The following is a 12299-nucleotide window of genomic DNA, read 5'->3' as shown; positions in this document are numbered from 1 at the left end:
TGTTTTTGGTGACATTTACCAAATGTGTGCCAACTGGAACAAGGAACATTATGTAAACCTCTGTACATTGCCTACAAAAGCACACCAAAATTACAGGTGAGAATTAGTTCTGGAAATATGTTCTTGTATGAGAATCAAAAGGGTATCATGTCACATAAATCAGAAGATTATGCATTGGTGCAAAAGTAATGAAATACAAGGATTATCTTTCTTTTTAAATTAGTTTATGATTTTTTTCACAACTGCATCTTGCATCCAATTTAAAGGGGATGAAGTGTAGTTGTCTTGCTGTCTGTATCAGATGTCTGTTAGTATTATTGTTAATATTGGCTAAGAGAGCTTCTGAATGGAGAACACCTTGCTCCATATGGCTTCCAGACACATGTGGGAACCAGTGTAAGGCTTCCCAAATAACAGCAACATTTGGTCAGGGTCGAAGATGAGAAATAATTCAATGCCTTGGGTCTTATTCTAGTGATGTGTATTCTGTTCTGATTCTCAGAACCTGAAATGCATCCATTTACTTTTTGGCAGTTCCTGCAATTCTAGAGGAGTAAATAACACCTTTTCCTTTTGAGCAGAGGGAGAATCTAGCAGACATACCCTCTAGCTTATGAATAAGATTTAGGAGAAAATTTCTAGTAACTCCTTATAGGAGTACTTCCCCTGCAAGCTGTTAACAGCTACAAACTCTAGCTGTGTATAAAACCTGTGTATGTTGCTGCTGATGTTATATGCGGAATTAGAATTTTATCTAGGTAAGAAGTTTCTCTTCTCTTAGAGTACTAGAAAGAGCATCCTTTCTGACTCCATTGAGGTTATCCATGCTTTACAGGTATCACTGCTAATTAGTGCAATATAAAGTTCTTGAAAGCCGTACTTGAAAGCCACACGTCAGCAAATGCATGCCCTTGTGCATTCATGTAACCTGTTGGTGTAACAAGGACTTTACTCAGTGTGTAAACTCAAAATCTGTGGGAAGTTCCTCAGGAGTATTTGTGATGTCAGTGTTTCAGCTGTTCAGCTCTAGTATCTCAGCTTTTCTGACTTTTCTACCATTTCTGCCTAAATATGGGAGAAGGTGAAAATGTTTTTTTTTAACAGGACCAAAGTCCTTGAATTTATATGTCATGCTGAGAAGTTGCGTGCAGTTGTGGCAATGCCCTGGAAGGAGCTGTGACTTTGGTCAGTCTTGTGGCACCAGCTTGCTAAGCCTGTTTTAGCCTGATACACTGTTGGATCAGAGGGACAAAGGGCTGTGAATAGGAGAGAGATTCAAGACTTTTGTCTCAGCTAGTTTATTATTCTTGGTAAAAATCATAAGTGTTGATGGAGTAAGATGGTAAATTTGTTCTTCATGAATGATTTGAGGTAATTACAAGTTAATATTCCAGAAAACGATATTTTGTTAAAAAGCCTATCAAGTAGCAGTATTTTTAATCCAATGTCTTCTGAATAAGAAAGAAGTAAATTAATGAGATATAACTATCTAAAAAGTATTTACTTGAAAGCTGTCAATCTTGGTAACTTGAAAAAAACACCCTCAGTACATATTAAAGAAATATACCATATTTAAACATTAGATGGTCATTATCATATTAGTAGATATCTTAGGGGTTTTTTTTCTCTTTATGATACTATTGTGTGAGGGACAGGTAGTGGTAAAGTGATATTTAAAAGCTTGGTTATGGTGGCATTATGTAACAGTCACTTTTCAACACAGTTATAGTGTTTCAATTTGCAAATTTTACATACAAAAACAAAAACAAAAACAAAACAAAACAAAACAAAACAAAAAAACCCGAAAAAAACCCACAAAAAAACAAAACAAAACAAAAAAAACCCCAAAACCCAAAAAACCCAAAACAAAACAAAAACAAACAAACAACAACAAAAAAGACAAAAAACTAAAAAAAAAACAGTTCAGCAAGCTGCAAACTTTTAAAGACTTTAAATCTGCCAAATTATAGCCACTTATTTTTGCCTGACATATTTTCAGCTTAGACCCACATAGGAGCTGCCAAACTTGTTTCTTTTCATTACCTGTTCTATGTCTGGCTCAAAGTTTAGATTTTAGAAAATGGAAAAAAGCTGTTTGTGAAATCACAAGGCTCTTGAGCTCTTAGTTTCCTCTTAGTATCAACGTTTATTTATTTAGGTTTGGGCTGGGTTTCAAAAGAATGAAATTGGAAACAGAGAAGGTGACTCTGAATACCATTTATCTGTATGTAAGTGAACATTCAATGTACATTTAATTTAAAAAATTGCTGTTTCCTACAAGAGGGAGATATTTTTCACATTGTTAAAACATTTTTAGAGGTCACTAGGTGGTCATGTCACCAGCAGGGAGTTTTTGTTTGGCAGGCTGCATTAGCAGTTAGTAACAAATGCCTCCCATGATTCTGCGTTCAAAAGGAGTTGCTTTGTAAGTAACAAATACTTACAACCTGAGAACTGAAGTATAAAAAGTAGTGACAGGAAAAAAATGTTTGGAAATGTAAAACAGCATCTTTAGTGGCCAAATTGGAGTGTTTAGGGAGTTGAAGATTACATATCTACTTTATAGTTGAGCTTGGAGTTTACAGAAGCAATAATATTTTCACTACTGCAGTTGTGAGTATCATCATTTCTAAGGAACAGTAAATTTGCAGCTTACAGAAGTCCTTGGTTTGGGCTGTAATTAACTCTTTCGATATAATTGTCATCAGAGCCTTCACACCAGTTTTAAATTTTTTTTCCTTATGTAGATTTGCATACTTTATGAATTTCTAAAAATAATATGACTTAATTTTCCTTAGATTTAAAATGTTTTAAAAATTAAAAAGAAATAAAACTGAATAATACCAAATGTATACAGAAAGTTTGGCCAAATCTACACTGGGAGAGAATAGCAGCCATGTTTGAGAAACTCTGTAATCTCTTACTTTGTTGTTTTTCTGGATTGAGATATGGTGTTTAAACATTTGCTAGTGGGAGTACAATGGAAATAGTATTTGGAAAGTAAAAGTACTGAGAGTTGGACTGAAAATATCCATTTGTTATATGTGTAATACAATTAATTTTTAAACAAATGTTATTAGTAGCTGGAACAGCTAAGAATTTCTTGCCTTAAATATATGGTTGACCTTTTTCTGATAAATGTAATAGAGACATTCTGGGTATTCAAGTGTATCATTTAGGCCCATGTAACCCTGCCATGCAAAAAAAATCAGGGAAGGACTCTAGAATAAAATAATGCCCACGGTGATGCTAGTCTGAAGCAGCTACTTAGGATTGCATTGATTCATACTTAAGCTCTGACCCTGGCACCTCTGTATTGCCAAAATCTTCACAATCCCTAGTCTTTATGCACTCAGATGTCCTTGATAGGCTGGCTGTAATTTTTGTTTAAATTGACCATGTCCAGAGTGAGAACCTCTTGGTAGGGGAGGATCTCTTGTTGGACATACTGCCTTCCCAGTTTCACATGAGCTGCACCCTCTGTGGATAGTCTGCAAGGGGTGAATTGGACACATGTGGTCTTTTCCTTTGGCACCTCGAAATACATGTTTTCTTAAAACAGAGCTTTGCACTTCTTCAAGGGCATCTCTTGTTGATGGACAGTGCTGAAAGTCTGCGAATGGAGATTCTCTGAAGGATGGCAGAATGAGATCTGCAAGTAATCCCATCAGCTCACCTTTACGCTCAACTTCCACGGGAAGGAAAGTCTAGAATATATGAGATAGAAGAGAGTTGCTGTGCCCTCTGATCCTGTGACCTTGTTAAAATGGGGCTCCCAATTGGATGAGCTGAAGAGTAATATGCACCAGCTGTGCAGGCTGCCTGGAGCATGGGGAACCAAGAATCTATGACAAAAAAGGTGCTTGGAAAGGCACTTTAGGCCAATTGATACCACATGGTGACCTTATGAAGACCAGGGTCCTTGGAGTCCCTTTTCAGAATTAGACTTGGACCAAATCTAGCAGCTGGATTTTTTTTACTCTTGGGGGGTTGCTGTGGTTTAGTTAGCTATACTATTGCTTGTCTGTATTGAATAGGAAAAAACCATGCCTGGAATTCTCAATATCTCTATTTTATTATACTCAGAAGACACATTCTGGTAATTTTTTCTGGGGATTCCTGGCAGGAGCAACATGAATCTTTATCCTTACTTCAAGTTCTGTGGTGCTGTAGTAGTTTGTACATTACTGTGGATAGGGCTCGTGAAGGTGCAGGAGAGCATTTTCGCAGGTCCGTGGACCAGTGATAGATCAAGGAAGGAGCAAAGGACTTGTCTGTCTCGTGTGTGTGTGTGTTACTTGTTGCTCTAAAACTTGTCAGCAAACTCTCCTGTTCCCTGTTTCAGTGTGGTCATTCTGCTCAGGTAAGCTGGTCTGGTTCCTGAGAGAAATGCTTATGTTCATTAGTGAGATATAATCACACAACACCTGGAAGCAGTGAGTGTGCTGGATACTGACACATTCTATGCCTAATGAGATTTACTTAAAATATTTTTTTGATTAGGATTTTCTAAACTGGGGTCTTAGCTAATTGGAATAAACAACAATAAACTCAGTCCAAGAGTTTTATGGTCCTTTGTAGGTTTCTCACCACTTCAGTTTCTGTGCAAAAGTGATCTGTGGGATATTTTGAATATCTTTCAATAACTTCATTTTTCTTTAATCAATTAGGCTGAAGTTACAGGTTTTTTTAAGAATATTTAGGCACATATTTTGCTACATACACTATGAAATAATTTGAAATTTGGTAGGTAATTGTACATTAAAGAACACCTTGAAGGTGACAATTGAAAATTGATCTGTGAGTCAGTAAATGTTGGGAAATGCTATTTTTTCTTTTGGTAATTTCTCTCCTGTCCTGCAGCAGCTGAACTTTGCTGCTGGAATATATTAATTTAAGGCGACTTGTACTCGATTGATCTTAAGAAAATAAATGCCATAGCTTTTAACTAGAAAAATTTATCAACAGCTTTAGCAAGTTTCCTGTGAGGTGCAGTAGTCATTGTCAATAATCATTTCTTTGTGGATTTGGAAATAGTTCCTTAGTCTCTGTTCTATTAGTTGAAAATCTAAGGCCTCCTTCAACAATCAAAACATGTGCTTGGTCCTTGGAGGAATTTAAGGTGTTTCTGAAAGGAGCTGGGGACACAGCTGGGTTTCTGTCCATCTCTCAGTTCAAGAATTGGTCATTTTTAAATACACTCTTGAACTTTGGGGGTTTTTTTCAGCATATTTTGTTTGTGCTCTGATTTATTCATTTTACTGCATTATGGCTGGTTTTGTTGCCATATAATGACAGAAACTTAATGACGAGGCACTACAGAGAGTAAACTGCTCTGATAAGCTCTGCCAGATAGGTTTAAGGTTTATGCAGTTTGTCCATCAGTTGTCTGTCTATCAGATGACTCGAACTGGGGATGGTGGGGTGCACGGAGCAGAGATTTCAAGCCAGCCACCTTCCTGGATAAATGACAATGCTGGCACAGCTGCAGGGTGCAGAGGAGCTGTTGGTACTGAGATTAAGTGGAAGTGGCAGCAGTACCTGCTAAGAGAGGTAGGAACAGCACGGGTCTGTGAACGGGCAGGGTGTAAAGTTGGATCACTCAGTGGGATGTTGCTCCTTAAGAGATTTTCAGATGCAAAAAGGTTGGCAACTAATGACATTGGTTACAGTCAAATGGAACGAACTAAAAAATAATCTCCATTTAGTATTCCAGATCCATCAAAAATTCACTGGCTAGCACCAGGACTTGATTATAACCAGTAGGAATTATTCTACCTGTTGAAAAGTAGCTATTGAGGAAATACCTATTAGCAGTTCCTCCTTTTATTATAGTGTGCATGTGTCTTATTGACTGTATTGATTACATAGAAATAAAAATAATTTTCATTATTATTTGAGTGTCTGATACAGTGTTTTCTTAGAAAACATATTTTGGAGGTATTGTCAACATGTGTGAAACTGCGTTCCCATACACTTTGCTGATTTGCTTTTCACTTAGGTAGTCGGCACTGGTATGATGGGTTCCTTGTTCAGCTCTCTTGCTTCAAGCTACTCTGCTTCCTGTAAATGTGAACTGAATATGTCAGCCTTTATAAACATCATATGGACTCTGTTCCTCCCAAACAATTGTAGCTGTTAGTAATTGTTCATTACAGAGTAACTTCCACTAATGTTCAGAAGCATGGAAGTAATTTGGGGAGAAATATACTTTGATCTTTTGTACTTTGTATAATACCAATCTCTGCCTTAAGGATAAGCTGAAGCCAATCTTAACTGTAGAACTGTGAAAAGTGTTCAAAAGGTAGCTTTAAAATGAGTAGAACAAAGAAACAAACTATGTCTTTGCTAGGTTTTTAATACTTGAATGTAGTTTTAAATGTTTTAAATATTTTATTAGATTTTTACGTAGTGTTTCCTATGTTTAAAAATACCTCAGTTCTTTGTTAACTAAAACTTTGTTTTCTGTTGTTAAATCACAGGGTTTTGTAATAAATGCAATAATAATCTGTATACCTTTCTCTGTTTTTGGAAAAAATAAGGTAGATACAGATAAAATTTCTTTGTGCTAGAATCCTGATGTGAATTTATGTTTTTTTGGTTAATCCTCTAGTCCAGAAAGGATAATTCTCTCTTTCAGCATCTTTTTGGCAACTATTTGTGTTACTTTCTATTTGGGGAATTACTGTTATAGTCAGCTAGCATGGTTCTCACATACTTTAAAGTAATGTCTAGAATATTTCACATCATTTTGTATTCTGAGAGTGTGCCTTTTCTTTTGTACTGGAGTGCACATTCAGCAGCAGAGGTACCTGCAGAGTTGAGTTGTAGTGACTGAGGAGGTCCCTTTTGTGCAACAGGAAAAACATCCTACACCTACTTTTGTAGGTTTGGATGACTTTGATATGGTTACTTTCGGCTTCTTTGGGCAGCTGAGGTGCCATTATTTTCTCCCATCTCTATAGAATCTCTGCTCATTGCAGAAATTACCAGCTGCTGTTTCATTTCTCATAGCAATAGGCACTTCTATTAGCATTCCTGCTTCTAGTGATAGCTCATCTGAAAATGGAGCACATTATTTGTGAATCACAAGGCCACCCAGATAGCAATTTCAGCCTGCATTTTCCTTAGCAACTACTTCTTAGGCTGATTCTGCCACAATTCTTTCCAGATGTGCTGTTGATTCAGGTAATGTTCAAAATCCTGCCCAGACATATTTAAGTTTTTGTTGTCTTGGATTCTAGAGCTCATCTATGGTTGCAGTAAGTGTACAACTTTGTACAGAGTTTAAAAAAAAATCAACCATGGACATGCAGAGGCCCCAGAACATGTTCTCTTGTTCTCTATTTGGTTCTAAAGAGGACTTTTTTTTTTTTTTCTAAATTGCTAAATTTGGTTGTTTTTCCAACAGCACTATTGATTTTTGTTAAATGAACAGTCCATGTCATACATTTTGGAAGGAATTTATGGATTTTTGTACCATAGCTACTGTAGAAATTTAGCAATCTATATTAATTCAAATGTTCTTGCAAACATACCTCTTGTAGTACTATCCCTGAGGAAACCTGATTTTGCTATCTTACCTGTTTTTGGTAGCTACTTCTGAGAGAGTCTCAATGCCCTCTTTTCTCAATAATATTCTTCTAAGTTATTTTATTTTTTAACATATAATGAGAATACTGACTAGACCAGTTAATTTATGACACAGATCTGGCTGATAGCTTGAGAAGGAAGTGTTCTAACGCTGGAAAGAGATGATGGCTAAAATATTGACAAGAAAGAAAAACCAGTTTGATTGACCTACCCAACAAACAGTAACAGCCATACAGTTTTTTTATTCTAGTTCATCTGTCCTGTGGGCTCTAAACCTGATCATCTATGGTTATACCTCTTCAATCTGCTTTGAGAAAGCACAAAGTGTCTTCACTGTGAGCCAGTGTGGGTTACTTTAGAGCTCCAAGACTCTACATATGCATTTTCTAAAATGTTTCCTTAGTCAGAAACAGATTTTGAAGCAGTTAACCCACCAAAGAAGATCAATGAGAAAACTTCTTTATGTAAAGTTGAATCATGTGAGGTCTTCATGCTTCTGGCAATGCTTGTGAATAGCTCCATTAGCAGGGAAGTCACATAGTTAAATAACATCATGTGGTATCCTATCTCTTTCATTCCCAATCTTTTAAGATACTAATTAGAGAAATATTTGTGTGCTGCTGCCTAATTTCCTCTCTCCATATAAATAAAATATCTTCTTGCTACTTCAGGCTTTCATTGTCTTTACTGATACTTTTCTATTTTATAGTTATTAATTTCATATGATGTATTTTGAGTGTACAATATTTTATTAAAAATGGAATTTGGTTTTTTTTCCATTGAGATACAGTAGTGATAGTAGGGTTTGAATAAATATGCTCTGATAAAGTGCTTAGGCAATTAGGTCTTTATACATCCTGTACCTAAAGGAATTTTGGCCTGCTAGTTAGAGAAGAAATAAAAATAACTTATCTCCTTTATCCAGGTGTTCAAATACTATATTAAATTAAATTAAATTATATATTATATTAAATTTAAAAAATAATATTTTTTTTTAGTATTAGCTCCAGTAATTATTGGTGTTAATACTTGATTTTCTGTGGCTTCTTCCAGTAGTTCCAGATATAATGAAATTGTCAGAAATGTTATGTTAAAGTTTCTTCTGTGCCTAGCAATACCTTATCACCCAGGCAAATTTAACAAAAACATAGTTTTACAAAATAAAAATGTTGAGTTGTAACAATTGGTAGATTTTCCTGTATCAATCAAATTAAGTTATGTAACTTTTAGAAGACACTCTTAATGTAGAAGTAAGTGATGAATGTCATCATGTTAATAAAGGTAATGATGTTTCTGATTTCACAGATCTAAATTTAAATAGTTAAAACATGAAAATATCAGCCTTCTTGGGGATTGTGTGTTAGGGGTGTTTGTTCAAACATCTGAGGGGTTTCTTGGTTTCAGGTTCACATACAGAGTGTACTCTGACATGTATTTGTGACTGGTAGGATTTCTATGGCACTGGTTTACACTGGTCTGACGCCCTTTTTAGTAAGTGAGCATTTAAACTATGCCCTCACACCAGTTATCAAATATGAATTATGCACTGCCAAGAGAGTGCATTCTGTTAATTCTGTAGGTGCCCAGGCAGTTTTATTTGTCAAAATTGCCTTCTAATGCACTGTAAAGCTCAAGGCATAAATTCTAATATATTCATACTGATTTCTGTATTTTGTTTCAAAATGGAGCTAATTTGTGACATATTTTCAAGTTCAGTTTGATCTACATGGATTTTATGAGTTTTATGTTTGTTTTTCAAAGGGAAGGTCTTTGTAGTATCATGAAAATTAGAAGGAAGACCTTAAGTTACTTCTTTTAAAACGAGATTAATCTTTTTCTTAAATTTCCAGTGGAAAGGAAGAAAATAGAGTTTTGTATATATTTGTTAATGTGGATAATTTTCTTCATCAGCATTTATTAAAAGTTGAAAAAAGCCCAACTGGTTCCTTAATATAACACTCTTCATTGCAACAGATGATTATTTGGAATATATTGTAAACTCAATCTAAAGGACAGATTACAGTTAACAAAAGTTTAAAAAGAAGTGTAGGGATTTTTTAATATTGCATTTCTGCATCTCAGTTTTATATGTCTTTGACTCAAATATTTTGAATTCTCTGCAAATTCATTAAAACTATAACAACTCTTAATAGTAACATTTTCTCCAAGCTTAAACCTTTATTTGGCAGTTCAAAAACATTACCAAGGACTAAATTCTAAAGATCAAACCATTCCTCCTCCAAACCACTTTTATCTTTGTCCTCTATAAACAAAAAAGCAGTGTTGAAGGATGAGGGGGCTGACAATGACAGATTACCTGTAGTTTTGTTTTCCTGTTTAACTTAGGTGGACCCTGTGTAGTGCCACGTTGTGCTGTAACACAATCCCTGTGCTCAGATGCCATTGTTCTTCTTCCCAGCAATCCCCATTTCTGCACTGCTTTGGGCTGTGGCATAAAGCAGGCAGAAGTATTTTATCTTAGTGTTGATGTCATTCCTGTGGAGACTCAAACAAGGCCAAATGAGCAACAGGAGTCAGTTCCAGTAAAAAGCTGCAGAACTCAGGAATCATTGTCATCTCATTTCTTCTGCTATGCTTTGCAGGACTGTAAATTATGTTTTTCCTCTGTATTTCTCACACAATCTGAAGCTTGTTACATCTACTCCTGTGAGCAATGCTGCCTGTTTGAATAAAATGATAGTGCAGTGGTTATGGAAGCATGATCTATGAAACTATGATGTAATTGCTTTCATGATGTCTTTTCTGGGGCATCTGTTTTACTTATCTGTCATTTCTAAAATATAAATTATCAAGACATCAGAAGTACAATGTTATAGGGCTTGAAAAAGTTCCAAGAATTCAAGGGGCAGTTGAGTGGCTACTTCTTACTTGAAAACTAATCCCAAAAGAAAGGCATGAAGTTCCTTCTTTGCCTTCTAAAATCTGAATTAGTTTTCTTTCCTTAACAAAGGACCTATATGCACATTTCAAATTGCTGTTAAAGAGGGAAAAAGTGAATAATTTGAAATTGTTAATGTAAAGGAAATGTGGGAGTTGTAAGTAGAGGTGTAATTATGGGAGTAATGAGCTGTGGCTCTGGGGAGGTAGAATGGAGGAAAAGGAGATATGGATGAGGAAGCTGCTTTGTCAAGAAATTCCTCTGAGATTATTCAGAGTAAGGTCCTCTCTTTTGCTTCTTTCCTTTTACTCTGAAATTTCACATCAGGAACAGATGAATCTTCCCTTTTTCCTTGATTTTAGTCTAATCCACATCTAACATAAATCTAATACAGATGTAATTATAGAGACTATTTGTTGTTCATCTCATATAATTGTAATCATTGATATTTCATCCTCACACCTGCTTCCAGTGGCAGACTGGATCAGATGGAAAATTCAAGATTTGATAGTCGGATAATGTGAGGAAATATTCTTGGTGGGTTGGAGTGTGGAGTGGGGTGTGTAAGAGCATGTCCCCCTTTTTCTGTCCCACACTTAATGGAGCAGCCCTTTCTTGGTGTGTTTGGGCTGTGGAGCATCAATAGTCATCTGTGTTTGCTGTTAAGGGAACCAGAACAACCCAAAGTGCCATTTCATGCTTTGTCCTCTGACAGTATTTTGAAGGGGTTTGTTCTTTGACAGTGCAAGATAATTGTTCATTTAAAAGGAGTAATCTATAAATATGCTTTTGTCAAGCAATTGGAGAGATAAATTTTCTGTCAGAGAAAGCTTTAAAATACCAATAATATTCTGAAGTTTATTTTCTAAGTTGCATGCACATCCATAATGGATTAACAGCATGTTTTAACAAACCATTTATTTGCTTTAGGAGCGACAGAGAGAAGCTGTTTCAAACAGGATCTCTCATCACCGTCTATCTCTAGTCACCTCCTACTGAACTTAAGGTTGAATACTGGGGGTCACGAGGGAAAGAAAACAATAATTAAAGTGAAAAAGTTGATTGAACTAGCTTTTTTTTTGTCCTTCAGTATGATTAGCATGTAAGAAGCTGGCTGAGTACTCTACAGTATATCATTAGTTCAAACATTTCTGACTTGATTTAGCTTTAATAGTGACTTTTTAAATTGAATTTCTGTATTTTGTGGAAAACGGCTTAAGTAGTAAAGGCAGTAAAAGTTCTTTGTTAGAAGGTCTTGTTTCTATGAATCCTTATCTTGGAATTCTGTTAGGTTACAATTGGACTGTTTCTAAGAACTCACCCTACCTCCCCAAATGGCTTCTTTTATTAAAGCCCAAAAAATTATTCTTAGACTAACAGAGGTGGGGAGTAAGGCAGGAGTGTTTACAGAGCTCACTTCTAAATTGACTGTGATAAGTGGCGATGCAATGTATTATGATTAGAGGTTTCTGGGAGACTCTTTAAGAAGGTTAACTGCAAGGCAGCTCTCAAAAGAAAGCATTTATCTTAGTGGTCATCCTTCAGTGTTTTATACTACTGAGATTTTTGTGGGTGGTTGGAACCATTTTTTTGTGTTTTATTAGCTGTATCTTGAATACCTCCTACTAGCTGAATGACAGTTTAGGGTTATTAAATCTGTTCTTAGTACATTTTTTTATCCTAAGTTAATCTTGACTAAATATATGCTAGTGAGCAACCCTTTTTTCTCAGTTGTTGCCCATACTTGTTAAAGAAATTATTCCATTTGACATTTGTTTAGGCTGAAGTTTGATAAAATACTGTATAC

The 12299-nt window shown here is 35.6% G+C and overlaps 1 protein-coding gene across 1 annotated transcript in view; it reads left to right on the top strand.

Moving 5' to 3' along the window:
- Positions 1-12299, top strand: part of ERC2 (ELKS/RAB6-interacting/CAST family member 2) — a 302460-nt gene that overhangs the window by 269569 nt on the left and 20592 nt on the right. The window lies entirely within an intron of this gene.

This window comes from Prinia subflava, chromosome 14 (assembly GCF_021018805.1).
Source record: "Prinia subflava isolate CZ2003 ecotype Zambia chromosome 14, Cam_Psub_1.2, whole genome shotgun sequence".
Lineage (NCBI taxonomy): Eukaryota > Metazoa > Chordata > Aves > Passeriformes > Cisticolidae > Prinia > Prinia subflava.
Note: the sequence above shows the minus strand (reverse complement) of the source record. Positions and strands in the feature narration are given on the sequence as shown.